Source organism: Heptranchias perlo, chromosome 7 (assembly GCF_035084215.1).
Source record: "Heptranchias perlo isolate sHepPer1 chromosome 7, sHepPer1.hap1, whole genome shotgun sequence".
Lineage (NCBI taxonomy): Eukaryota > Metazoa > Chordata > Chondrichthyes > Hexanchiformes > Hexanchidae > Heptranchias > Heptranchias perlo.
The window spans coordinates 54259214-54272596 of NC_090331.1; the positions used below are offsets into that span (position 1 = coordinate 54259214).

General features: G+C 42.6%; 1 protein-coding gene across 6 annotated transcripts in view; it reads right to left on the bottom strand.

Moving 5' to 3' along the window:
- Nucleotides 1–5748, bottom strand: part of atf2 (activating transcription factor 2) — a 75767-nt gene extending 70019 nt beyond the window's left edge. For 3 of the 6 annotated variants that reach the window (XM_067987582.1, XM_067987586.1, XM_067987581.1), the window contains exons 1-2: nucleotides 5673–5748; nucleotides 4016–4263 (exon numbers count right to left, since the gene is read on the bottom strand). The gene's annotated coding sequence lies outside the window, so the exon portion shown is untranslated. The other 3 variants (XM_067987584.1, XM_067987583.1, XM_067987585.1) reach the window with 3 other exon arrangements.
- Nucleotides 5749–13383: the final 7635 nt, after the last annotated feature.

The following is a 13383-nucleotide window of genomic DNA, read 5'->3' on the forward strand; positions in this document are numbered from 1 at the left end:
CTATCTGTTCAGTTGTGATTTGTTACTGTTCTATAAGTAAATTTCAGTCAACCAGGTGCAACTGTTTGCATATGTGACAAAGTGTGTTTTTCCCAGAGGTGGGACAGATATTTGCTAGCTTCAACATTTTTCTTTATTCCAGCAGATTTTCCTTACAGGTATCAGACAATAAACGGTTTTCTAAGGACAGCAGCATAGTATGTAACCCACAATGTAGTATTCTGTAGCATTATCCCTTTAAGGTCGTAAGAACTACTTGCTGTAAACGGGCATAGCCTGACAACAGCTGAGAGGTAATTGGTTTGCTCTAGGTTGGAAGCTGGTTGTAAATCCCTGAGGACAGAAAGTCCAGCTTTAACTGATCAGCTTTCAATTTCTCTCTCTCTCCGTGCCATCCTTCTGTTTCCCTCCGCCTAACATATCTTTTCAAGCCAAGCTTTCTCTGCACCCCTGCCCGACATCTGCAATCCTGCACCTAATATTTCCCATGGAACAGGCAGGCTGGAAGAACCAGAGGAAGCTGTAGGGAAAAAAATTAAATGGTCAGGAGGGCCAAAGGGCAACAAAGCAGGGTCAGGAACAGTGGGGGAAGAATGGTTCAGACAGCAAAGATTGTTATAGCATAATGTTAAAAGGACTGATAGGAGTCTATAGGTAGAGTCTGATTTTTGGGCTCCAGCTGATAAAACCACAATAGTTACCCCTCAAAAGATGAATTCCAAACTTTAGGATTAACCCAATAAAAACCTTTAAGAGCACTGTCTTCAAGCCGAATGAAAAGATTTCTCCCTTGCTAGAAACATGACAATGACTCACATCAACTTCCAATTTGTAGCAAACAGATTCCGTAGATTCAATAGATTATTCAGTTCATCTTTTACTGAGCATAATCAGAATGAATTTTTAAAAAATTATGACCATTTTGTTTTTGCCCCAAAAAGCATGCAGTTGGTCACAACTGACTTAAATTCAAGAAATCAAAGCTAAATATCAAAAGGCCCATTCTTAAGCATGTTAGACACTTCTGGAAGAATTTGTTCAAAAACTCTGCCTTAAGTCCATCATGCTCGCTCTTTAAAGTTGAGACCCCATAAATTCGAGTGGAGCACAAACTTTTCATTAGAGTTTTTTTTCCATGTTCCTTTTGGAAATTTTCCATTTTTTTTTCAATATTTCTTTGACATTGTATTTCTTTCTCTGTACCAAGGTATTTACCAGGTTTAAAATTTGTCAAAATGTCTTATTAACTTTAATCTATTTTAGAGGGCTTTTTTAAAAAATCTAAATGTTTTATCTAGTAGATTTAAAAACATAAAACCTTCACAAAAACAGAGTCAAAGTTTTGCACAATTTGATGATTTTACATGTTAATTTCAGCCTAGGATTTCATGTGTACTGTGGCAAATAAAAGTATGTTACTGTAAACAAAAGCAAGTATTTTTTGCCTGTGCTAATTTTCACCTTTCCTCTCAAGGCATTGACTCACTGTGGAATATGGCGCCACAGCCTCCACGAGTACTCCTATACTTCACCCAAGTGGCTATTCCCAATGTTGAACCTAGACAGCGACAATTGGCAGACTCTAACTGGAGAGGCATTAGGTAAGTGTCTGACATTGCTCTCACCAAGCACTCACTGAGGCACTTTCCAGTAGAAGTCACTGGATAGCAATCAAAAAAAGGAGACAAACTTGCATTTATGTGGCACTTTATCACATTTCTTCGAAACATTTCAAAGCACCTCAGTGAATTTATTTGAAATATGATTGTTATGTTAGCAGAGGGAACGCTGGCTGATTTTTGCCCTACCTAGCCCAGAGGTACCAAGATCAATTATAAATCCCCAAGTGAGATCGGCTAACTCAATAGAGATTAGGGATGAAGCTCAAGACTTTCTGGGGTTTGTATTACTCCGTACCAGACTTGATGGTGCCATTACCCTATAGATGGAATTACAACAAAGCAAGTTTAAGTTCAATGAGTTAAACAGTGTATATGTTTTGTGATATGATTTCTTCCCCAAGAGAGCAAAATAGAGTTGCTTACAAACATTTTGCATAACATCCTGTTAACATAACCACATGATAAATTTTACAGAGCAATTTATACCCTTTTACTGCCTTATGCAAAATCATAGATTGGTTAATAATCTTAGTTCCCATACACTTATTGGATCTCACTTTATGCAATTTTAAAAGGACTATACTACAGGAAGCTGTTAAGTATGCAAGCAGAAAACACACCCTCATTTCCCCCACCAATTTTTCCTCTTTCTCAAGGCATTGATTCCTTGCTCGAGTACAGTTTTAATATGCCAATAGTTCATCCAAGTTGCCATTATTCAGTTGTGAGCTTTGATAGACAATGATGCTAATTATATTCTCCCTCATCATAATCCCAATTGTTATCAGCTAACTCAACACAGCTCAGGATTTAAGATTGGAACATTCCTGGTCTACAGAGCTTAACTACACACTGCATAAACACTGAAAACTACACATCAAGATATGACAGTCCATCTGGTAAGGTCATTGTCATCTTTTAAAACAATGAGACCTGGAACATTAACATGATGTTTTATCACCAAATATCTGATCTCACCAATTCCCATCTCCCACTACTCATTGAAGAGAAAGTACGGATGCTGGAAACCATGGCTAGGCAACAGAACATTACACTTCCACACCTGAGCCTTGGAACTGCCCTATCAGATCAGTCATTATATGGTTACTTGGTAAAAAAAACTAAAAAAAGTGGTGTATTTCATTTGTGAAATGTATACAAGTAATGTTTTGCTTAATTGTTCCAATTAGGCTGTTTTCACCAGAACATTTATGATAACCACACACTGACGTTATCTTAACTTATCTGTATGTACCCTCCCAATTTTATTTGTTCAAGATCTGCATTTCCATAAGGCCTTTTTTTTAGCTCAGAGTCTTACAGACTAACATCAAATTGGTCAAACTTGACAACAAAGTCACGATGTGCAGGTGAAAGAATCAGCACTTATTTCAGGGTAAGATATATTGGTTACATTTCCTTGATTTCCAATTGTTCAGATTGAGGACTGAAGAATATGATAAGCAGTAGTCTGGATGACCAGGCCACCATGTAACTCCAACTGTTAAGCAACCAATTTAACATTAATCGTCCAGGCATGCTGAATCTGCAAAACAGTGAAAGATTTATTTTTCCCCACATACCCCCGGTGATATTTCACAGAAATTAAAATAAAATAGCATTTGTGTGAAAATATGACTCAGATCCACTACTACCTTCTGCATGCAAGTATCCCAGTACATGACAACAAAACAAATGGACAGAATAGATCCTGAAGTTAACAGAATGGATCTCAAAGCCTCTTCACCTTGGGAGTTGTTTTTTTCTCCAACACCAAAGTACATTAATTTTATAGGCTTCTTCAAAGGAGAAATAGCTTCACATGTTTAGCAAGTTTTTTTTCCCCATTAAATTGACACAATAGCATAAAGTATATCATAATAAATGTGACAAGTAACTATTTCCTTCTCTTCTCCCTCCCTTTTACACATGTGTTTCTACATCACATTACTCAATTGAGTTACCAGTAGTCTGAGTTGTTAGAAAAATCAATTTGAACTGCTGGCCAAAGGCATGTGAGCACAGGACAAAATCAGAGGCCCAATAAATGCATTTACACAGTAACAAATACTTAGTGCACTTGCCTCCTCCACGAAATAGATTTCTCATATAACTTAACTTTTAAAAAGACAATCACATGTGCACAAAGCACATCTAATATTTATTATGTTGTGCATTTTTGTCAACTACTAAGCTTACAACCTGAATTGAATCAAGCTATATCAACTGCATGCATAACAGGTACATTTAACAACTGCTGTAATTTTTAAATCATATAATAGACAACTCCAAAGCTTTTGACAAAATCTGGCACAATGCACTTCTAAATGGGTTGCCATCATATGGTCTCCCATCAAAGATGTTCATGGTTGTCTAGTTTCATCTCAAATCACCATCTGTGCTGTAGTTGATTACTCATCCTGACTCCTTTTCCATTAAAGCAAGAGTTCCCCAGGGCTCTGTTCTCTCCCATTCAGTTCCACCTTCATATCAATGACTTCCACTCATCATCCAACCCTATCCATGGTTTTTATGATGATTCCATTCATTAACTTTCCTTAAGAGTGTACACACTCAGTGCTTGCCACCTCCAGTCCTCTTGCAGTCCAACAGTTGATTTTGTTTTGATCTCCTCCAAGGCCTTCAATGGAGCAACAAAAATAGTTTTTTTCAATTCTTCAAAGATACAGTTTCCTCATGTCTCTGGCAAGTATGATCTACAGCTACCACATTCACCTTTGATGCCTCCAACCATTGTCCTTGTTCATCTATGGACAATCTTGGACCACACTGTCGCTTATGATCTCAAATAGCAGTCCCACATCCCTTCAACTGCAGAAACCTGCTTCCCCTCAACAACCCCCTTGCCCAAATACATCAAAGACTTGAATACTGCTCCCATACTTGGAGAGATTCTTCTAGTACCTGTCCCACACTTCTGGGCAGGACAAAAAAGGCATTCTCTCTGTCACAATCTTTTTTGTCTTTATTTTACATTATGGTACCGGCTCAGTGTTGCTCCAAACTTTCCTTTCTTATTCCTTCTAAGCTCCAAATACACTGTCCTACATACTCTTCTTCATCCCTATATCTTCAACGTGTTGTACTGCCTCCTGCTCTCACTCATTCTTTCCAAGGCTCTCAAAAATGTGGAGCGCTTCACTCAACCCTTTGTATTTCCTTCCTTCTACAATCTCCCAGATTTTAAAGACCAAGCTTGGCATCACCGAACCACTATTCCTGATTTACCTTTTTCAAAATTTGGCGGTGGTGTCCTGTATTATGGACCTTTGCCCGACACGCGAGCTTCTCAATAATAAAACATGTGGACTTAGCTTTTGGATTTTTGAAACTGTGCAATATTAAAACCCACAAAAATAGCATTTATACGACATATCAAACGTTCGCTAGTGGACTCTCACATTTAATTCCCTCACACGCCCAACCCAGTTATAACATTAACAGCGATTATTTCGCTTTGAGGTGCTGGATTTAACCTCGAATATTTATAATCACAAGACACGGTGAATTTTGGTTTAACCTATTTTATGAATTGCGTTCATTAACAACACCTCTCTATGAATGTCTAGATCGCCCTAAGATGCAACAGTACAGATGATAGGGATGCTAACAGCCTGCTTCCTAGGGAACGAGATACAGGCTGGATTCTCAGTAGATCAGGCCATTTAACTGATGCAAATGTGTCCGTAATATAACACAATGATCAAAAATCAGAGGCACGCCACTCTCTGCTGTTCAAAACCGGCTGCTTGTGAATTTGTGTAACTCTCAAATTCACGGAATGGGAGTGAGGTCGATTCCGAAGAAACCTCCTCCAGCCGACAGCAGCACGAATTCCAGCCCAGGACCCAGCGGCCGGGGAGCGTCGCCATATTAACAAATAACGTCTGCAAACACACCCACCCAGCACCCGCTCACCGCCAATACACCCGTGACGAGGGCTAATTTTGCAAATAAACGCCGCTCCAATCATTATTACGAGAAGCAAGAGGCGCCTCGATTACCGTTTAACGTTGTTTACAAACTTACCACAAGGGCTAATTCTTGCTGACGGCCAATCGTACGAAATCGAGCCAGAAATCGCGAGAGCTCAGCCCGGGAACCTCCGCCCTACGTCACGGGGTCACGTGGCGCAGCGTTGCCAGCTGCTTTCAGGTCGGGTCAGGCCAGGCCAACTTTTATGCATGGCTGTTGTACCTTAGTAGGTAGTGCAGGGATGCTGCAAATAGTGCTTTGAAATAAATCAAGTCTACAGCGCAGAAATAGGCCATTCTGCCCATGCCCGCGTTTATGCTCCATAGGAGCCTCCTCCATACTTCATCTAACCCCATCACCATATCCTTCTCTCCCTTCTGTGCTTATCTAGCTTCCCCTTAAATGTATCTGTGCTTTTTGCCTCAACTAGTTGTGGTAGTGCATTCCACATTCTTACCACTATTTGGGTAAAGAAGTTTCTCCTGAATTCCCTATTGGATTTATTAGTGACTATCTTATATTGATGACCTCTAGTTTTGCACTCCCCACAAGTAGTAACACTTTATATCTACTCTATCAAAACCTTTAATTATCTTAAAGACCTCTATCAGGTCACCCCCTCAGCCTTCTCTTTTCTGAAGAAGAGCCCCAGCCTGTTTAGCCTTTTCTGATAAGTATATCCTGATACGCATCTCCTCTATCCTTGTGAATCTTTTTTGCACCTCCTCCAATGCCTCTAAAAACTTTTTTGTAATAAGGAGACCAAAACTGTGCACAGTTCTATACAAGTTTAACATAACTTTTCTACTTTTCAATTCTATCCTTATAGAAATAAATCCTAGTGCTTGGTTTGCCTTTTTAACCTGCATTGCTATTTTAGTGATTTGTGCATCTGTACCCCTAGATCCCTTTGCTCCTCTACCCCATTTAGACTTATTTTCCAAGGAGTATGTGGCCTCTTTATTCCTACCAAAATGCACCACCTCACATTTAATATAGGGTGTGAATTTTTGACTGTATTGAGGAGGTATTCAGCATGGGGGCATATCAAAGGCAATTCTGGGATTTGGAGCAGAGTGTGGAAAGTGAACTGTAAAACAAGAAGGGGCCAGGGTGGGGGGGACATAGCCACATGCGTGCCGCCCAATTGTCACGGTGGGGGGGGGGAAAGAGAGGGAGATCTTTAGGGAGGGAATTACAGAGCTTAGGATCGAGGCAGCCGAAGGTATAGCTGCCAATGGTGAAGTGGGGGATTCACAAGAGGCCAAAGTTGGAGGAACGCAGAGTTCTCAAAGGGTTGGAGGATTTTACAGGGATTGGGAGGGGCAAAGCCATGGAGGGATTTGAACACGAGCATGAGAAGTTTTAAAATGAAGCCGTTGGTGAACAGGGAACCAATGCAGGTCAGCAAGCACAGGGGTGATGGGTGAACGTGATTTGGTGCGAGGTAGGCTATGGGCAGCAGAGCTTTGGATGAGCTTGAGTTTATGGAGGGTGGAAGATGGGAGGCCAGCCAGGAGAGCATTAGAATAGTTGAATCTGGAGGTGACAAAGGCATGGAAGAGGGTTTCACCAGCAGACGGGCTGAGGCAAGGGTGGAGGTGGGCGACGATACAGAGGTGGAAATCGGACATTTGGACAGTTACATGGGTAAGATGGGTATAGAGGGATATGGGCCAAGTGCAGGCAATTGGGACTAGCTTAGTGGTATAAACTGGGCGACATGGACATGTTGGGCCGAAGGGCCTGTTTCCATGTTGTAACTTCTATGATTCTATGATTCTATGTAGAGGATATGGGGTCGGATACTCAGCTAAAGGTCAAATAGGATGCCATAGTTGCGAACAGTCTGGTTCAGCCTGAGAGTGGTTAGAGAGGGGGATGGAATCAGTGCTTAGGGTGGGGAATTTGTGGTGGGGGTTGAATACAATGACTTTGGTCTTCCCAATGTTTAATTGGAGGAATTTTGGCTCATCGAGGATGGGATGTCGCACAAGCAGCCTGACAATACAGGCAATGGAGGGGTTCACAGAGGTGGTGGTGAGGTAGCGCTGAGTGTTGTCAGCGTACATGTGGAATCTGAGAGGTTTTCGGATTACGTCGCCAAGGGGCAGCATGTATATGAGAAATAGGAAGGATAAAGGATAGATCTTTGGGGACTCCAGAGGTAGAGGCAGGAAGAGAAGCCATTACAGGAGATTCTCTGGCTACGACTGGATAGGTAAGAATAGAATCAGGCGAGGACAGTCCCACTCAGTTGGACAACAGAGGAGAGGCGTTTGAGGAGGATGGTGTGGTCAACCATGTAAAAGGCTGTAGAGAGGTCCAGAAGGATAAGGGGGAATAGTGCACCACAGTCACATAAGATGTCATTTATGACTTTGATTAGGGCCATTTCAGTGCTGTAGTAGGGGCAGAAAGATGAAGAGGTTTAAATATGGAGTTTCAGGAATGATGAACACGGAGGCGACTACAGGAGAGGTTAGGCAGGTTGGAGATGGGGTGGTGGTTTGCAAGAAGAGGGTTGAGGGTGGTTTTATTGAGGAGGGGGGTGACGATGGCAGATTTGAAAGGGAGGGGGGGTGGGGGGGAAGACAATACTTGAGAAGAGGGAACTGTTTACAATATCAGCTAGCATGGAGGCCAGGAAGGAAAGTTGGGTGGTCAGCAGTTTAGTGGGAATAGGACTGAGAGCGCAGGAGGTGGGTCTCATCGACAAGAGAGGGCATAAGGGGAGATGGGAGAGAAACTAGAGAAAGAAGCGAGTTCAGGGTTATGGCAGTGGGGAACCCTGGGAGAGGTTTGGCTTGATGGGCAAGGGTAAGGGAAGTTGCAGCAGAGGCAACTGAACAAATGGACTGAATCTTAGTGACAAAGAAGTCCATGAGCTCTTTGCACTTGTTGGAAGTTAGGGTGGAGGGAGCAGGGGAGAGGGGTTTAAGAAGGCAGAATAGTGCATTTACATTTCAAATTGAATGGCTATAAAATGTAGAGGAACGCTTCAGGATCATCAACCAAGTGCTTTCCTTCATTCTGTATTGATGGATAATTTGGAGGAGTGGGCACTTTTTTTTTTCTTTTGTTGCCTATATTTACTATTTTCTTTTGACATCCTTAAACTTGACTGACCCTTGGTCTTTGAATCAACAGAGGAACTTTCTTGAATCTAAATGATCCATTCCTATGAAAATTTTTAAACAGCTCCATCAAGTCCTCCTCTTCCAAGTAGTGTCCCAGAGTAGACAATCTCTTCTCATAACTCAGCCCTCTGAATTCAGAAATCAATCTTCTAGCCCTCTTCTGAACTCTCAATAATTGTACATCTTTCCTGAAAAGTATGGTTCCTTAGTCTTTCCTCAAAACTTAGGCCTCCAACATTTGAGAACGGTTCTGATGAAAGGTCATCAACCTGAAATGTTAACTCTGTTTCTCTCTCCGCAGATGCTGCCTGACCTGCTGAGTGTTTCCAGCATATGTTTTTATTTCAGATTTCCAGCATCCACAGTAGTTTACTTTTATTGTATTTCCTTTGTTGGTTGCTGCTCTGCAGTGGTTGAACATGTTGAGCATTGAGTCTATTAAAACTCCTTTGTCTCTCAGCCTTCCCCTTAGCTGTTTCAAAACTATTCATGAGTATCAGTCAACCATTTTTCTTACTATATGCATTTGTCTGTATTAAATTTCATATGCCATTGTTATGTTTGACTAATTTGCATTGCATTTCTAAATGTGGGTATGGTTCTTAATGAATACTTTGCAACTGTCTTCACAAAAGAGGGGGACGATGCAGATATTGTAGTTAAGGAGAAGGAGTGTGAAATATTGGATGGGACTAATATAGTGAGAGAGGAAGTATTAAGGGGTTTAGCATCTTTGAAAGCAGATAAACTGCCAGGCCCGGATGAAATGTATCCCAGGCTGCTAAGAGAAGCGAGAGAGGAAATAGCAGAGGTGTGATGCCGGAGGATTGGAGGACTATGGCATCCTATTTGACCTTTAGCTGAGCATCCGACCCCATATCCTCTACATCATAAAGACTGCCGATTGGAGGACTGTAAACATTGTACCGTTGTTTAAAAAGGGAGAGAGATAGATTGAGTAATTATAGGCCAGTCAGTTTAACTTTAGTGGTGGGCAAATTATTGGAGTCAATTCTGAGGGACAGCATAAATTGTCATTTAGAAAGGCATGGGTTAATCAAGGACAGTCAGCATGGATTTGTTAAGGGAAGGTCTTGATTGAATTTTTTGAGGAGGTAACAAGGAGGGTCGATGAGGGTAATGTGTTTGATGTAGTGTATGTGGATTTTAGCAAGTCTTTTGACAAGTTACCACATGGCAGACTGGTCAAAAAAGTAAAAGCCCATGGGATCCAAGGGAAAGTGGCAAGTTGGATCCAAAATTGGTTCAGTGGCAGGAAGCAAAGGGTCATGGTTCCCAGGTGTTTTTGTGACTGGAAGGCTGTTTCCAGTGGGGTCCTGAAAGGCTCATAATAGGTTGTTTGCTTTTTATGGTATATATTAATGATTTGGACATAAATGAAGGGGGCTTGATCAAGAAGTTTGCAGATGATACAAAAATTGGCCGTATGGTTGATAGGAGGAAAGCTATAGACTGCAGGAAGATATCAGTGGACTGGTCGGGTGGGCAGAAAAGTGCCAAATGGAATTCAATCCAGAGAAGTGTGAGGTAATGCATTTGGGGAGGGCAAACAAAGCAAGCGAGTACACAATAAATGGGAGGATACTGAGAGGTGTAGAAGAACAAAGGGATCTTGGAGTGCATGTCCACAGATCCCTGAAGGTAGTAGGACAGGTAGATGAGGTGGTTAAAAAGGCATATGGGAAACATTCCTTTATTAGCCGAGGCATAGAATATAAGAGCAGGGAGGTTATGCTAGAACTGTATAAAACATTGGTTAGGCCACAGCTTGAGTACTGCGTACAGTTCTGGTCACATTACAGGAAAGATTGATTACACTAGTGAGAGTACAGAGGAGATTTATGAGGATGTTGCCAGGGCTGGAGAATTTTAGCTATGAGAAAAGATTGAATCGGCTGGGGTGGTTTTCTTTTGGAACAAAAGAGGCTGAGGGGAGATTTAATTGAGGTATATAAAATTATGACGGGACTAGATAGAGTGGATAGGGAGGACCTATTTCCCGTAGCAGAGGGGTCAGTGAGCAGGGGGCATAGATTAAAAGTAATTGGTAGAAGGATTAGAGGGGAGCTGAGGGGAAATTTTTTCACCAAGAGGGTGCTGGGAGTCTGGAACTCACGGCCTGAAAGGGTGGTAGAGGCAGAAACCCTCAACTCATTTAAAAAGTACTTGGATGTACACTTGAAGTGCTGTAACCTACAGGGCTACAGACCAAGAGCTGGAAAGGGGGATTAAGCTGGATAGCTTTTTTGGCCGGCATGGACAGGATAGGCCAAATGGCCTCCTTCTGTGCTGTAACTTTCTATGATTTATCCTGAATCCCCACTACTTCGTGTAGACCCTTGTTAAATGCCTTTTGAACGTCTAGGCACACTACACACAGTCCACCTGAGATGTCACTCCCTCAAAAATGTCAAGGATGGTCATAGAGAATCAAAGAAAGGTTACAGCATGGAAGGTGGCCATTTGACCCATCGAGTCTGTGAGTTCTATGCAAGAGCAATCCAGCGAGTCCCACTCCCCCACCCAATCCCCGTAGCCCTGCAAATATTTTCCTTTTAAGTACTTATCCAGTTCCCTTTTGAAAGCCAAGATGGAAACTGCCTCCACCCTGCTGGCGGTGCATTCCAGATCCAACCCACTCGCTGAAAAAAGTTTTTCCTCATATCATCTTTGGTTCTTTTGCCAATCACCTATGACCTCTGGTTCTTGACCCTTCCTCCAATGGGAACAGTTTCTCTCTATCTACTCTGACTAGGCCCTTCATGATTTTGAATACCTCTATCAAATCTTCTCTCAACCTTCTCTGTTCCAAGGAGAACAACTCCAACTTCTCCAGTCTATGCACGTAACTGAAGTCCCTCATCCCTGGAATAATTCCAGTAAATCTCTCCTGCACTCTGTCTAAGGCCATCACAACTTTTCTAAAGTGCTGTGCCCAGAACTGGACACAATACTCCAGTTGTGGCCGAACCAGTGTTTTATAAAGGTTCATCATGACTTCCTTGCTTTTGTACTCTATGCCTCTATTTATAAAGCCCAGAATCCCATCTGCTTTTTTAACCGCTTTCTCAACCTGCTCTGCCACCTTTGAAGATTTGTGTACATATACCCCCAGATCTCTCTGTTCCTGTACCCCTTTTAGAATTGTGCCCTTTAGTTTATATTGCTTCTCCTCATTCTTCCTACCGAAATGTATCACCTCACATTTTTCTGTTAAATTTCATCTGCCACGTGTCTGCCTGTGCCACAAGCCTGTCTATATCCTCTTGAAATCTATCACTATCCTCCTCACTGTTCACTACCCTTACAAGTCATTAACATATATCTAATAACTAACGGGAGGAGGAGGCTCCATGAACATCCCAATCCTCAATGATGGCACGTGAGTACAAAAGACAAGGCTGAAGCATTTGCAACCATCTTCAGCCAGAAATGCCAAGTGGATGATCCATCTCGGCCTCCTCCCAATATCCCCAGCATCTCAGAAGCCAGTCTTCAGCCAATTCGATTCACTCCATGTTGTATCAAGAAACGGCTGAGTGCACTGGATACAACAAAGTCTATGGGTCCCGACAACATCCCGGCTGTAGTGCTGATGACTTGTGCTCCAGAACTAGCCGCGCCTCTAGCCAAACTGTTCCAGTACAGCTACAACACTGGCATCTACCCGACAATGTGGAAAATTACCCAGGTATGTCCTATCCACAAAAAGCAGGATAAATCTAATCCGGCCAATTACCGCCCCATCAGTCTACTCTCAATCATCAGCAAAGTGACGGAAGGTGTCGTCGATAGTGCTATCAAGCGGCAATTACTCACCAATAACCTGCTCACCGATGCTCAGTTTGGGTTCCGCCAGGACCACTTGGCTCCAAACCTCGTTACAGCCTTGGTCCAAACATGGACAAAAGAGCTGAATTCCAGAGGTGAGGTGAGAGTGACTGCCCTTGACATCATGCAGCATTTGACGTAGTGTGGCACCAAGGAGCCTTAATAAAATTGAAGTCAGTGGGAATCGGGGGAAAACTCTCCAGTGGCTGGAGTCATACATAGCACAAAGGAAGTTGGTAGTGGTTGTTGGAGGCCAATCATCTCAGCCCCAGGACATTACTGCAGGAGTTCCTCAGGGCAGTGCCCTCGGCCCAACCATCTTCAGCTGCTTCATCAATGACCTTCCCTCCATCATAAAGGTCAGAAATGGGGATGTTCGCTGATGATTGCACAGTGCTCAGTTCCATTCACAACCCCTCAGATAATGAAGCAGTCCGTGACCGCATGCAGCAAGACCTGGACAACTTGGGCTGATAAGTGGCAAGTAACATTTCCGCCAAACAAGTGCCAGGCAGTGACCATCTCCAACAAGAAAGAGTCTAACCACCTCCCCTTGACATTCAACGGCATTACCATCGCCGAATCTCCCACCATCAAAATCCTGGGGGTCACCATTGACTAGAAATTTAACTGAACCAGCCACATAAATACTGTGGCTACAAGAGCAGGTCAGAGGCTGCGTATTCTGTGGTGAGTAACTCACCTCCTGACTCCCCAAAGCCTTTCCAACATCTACAAGGCACAAGTCAGGCATGTGATGGAATACTCTTCAC